General features: G+C 69.5%; 2 protein-coding genes across 2 annotated transcripts in view; one reads left to right on the forward strand and one right to left on the reverse strand.

The window, feature by feature from the left end:
* The window catches only part of CAPG (capping actin protein, gelsolin like), a 6,751-nt gene that overhangs the window by 5,309 nt on the left and 956 nt on the right, over nt 1-486 (reverse strand). The gene's annotated exons all lie outside the window — the stretch shown is intronic.
* The window catches only part of AEBP1 (AE binding protein 1), a 9,819-nt gene that overhangs the window by 1,136 nt on the left and 8,197 nt on the right, over nt 1-486 (forward strand). The window lies entirely within an intron of this gene.

The following is a 486-nucleotide window of genomic DNA, read 5'->3' on the forward strand; positions in this document are numbered from 1 at the left end:
CCCTGCCGCCACCGCGGCCCAGGGAGCCTGCGGGGCCCGGGTGGGTGGGGGGGGCACCCAGCACCCCCCAGCATCACCCCCTGCACCCCCCAGCACCCCAGCGGGCACCCTGGGCGTGCACACCCCAGCCTGAACCTCAACCCCGCGAGCAGGGGGGCTCGGGGGGAATCACACACGTGTAACGCGTGTGCAGTGCAGAACGTGCGCACTGCATCCCCTGCGGGTGCTTCCCGCGTGTGCAGGGAGCCCAAGGCACTGCCACACGCGTGTGGGATCTCATGTGCAGTGTGTGTTCCGTGTGGGCGTTCTGTGTGCATGTGCTGGGCATGTTCCATGTGCTGGGCATGTCCCACATTCGGTGTCCCAAGACGTGCAGCGTGTCCCTGGGCTGCTCCGGGCCATGGGGACACTGTGCCTGCAGTGTGGCGGAGGCACTGGGTGTGTGCCCGGTCCCCGTGCAGGCGCAGCGCTGGTGTGTGGGACCCT

The sequence above is a fragment of the Corvus brachyrhynchos genome, unplaced genomic scaffold (genome assembly GCF_000691975.1).
Source record: "Corvus brachyrhynchos isolate BGI_N302 unplaced genomic scaffold, ASM69197v1 scaffold141, whole genome shotgun sequence".
Classification (NCBI taxonomy): domain Eukaryota; kingdom Metazoa; phylum Chordata; class Aves; order Passeriformes; family Corvidae; genus Corvus; species Corvus brachyrhynchos.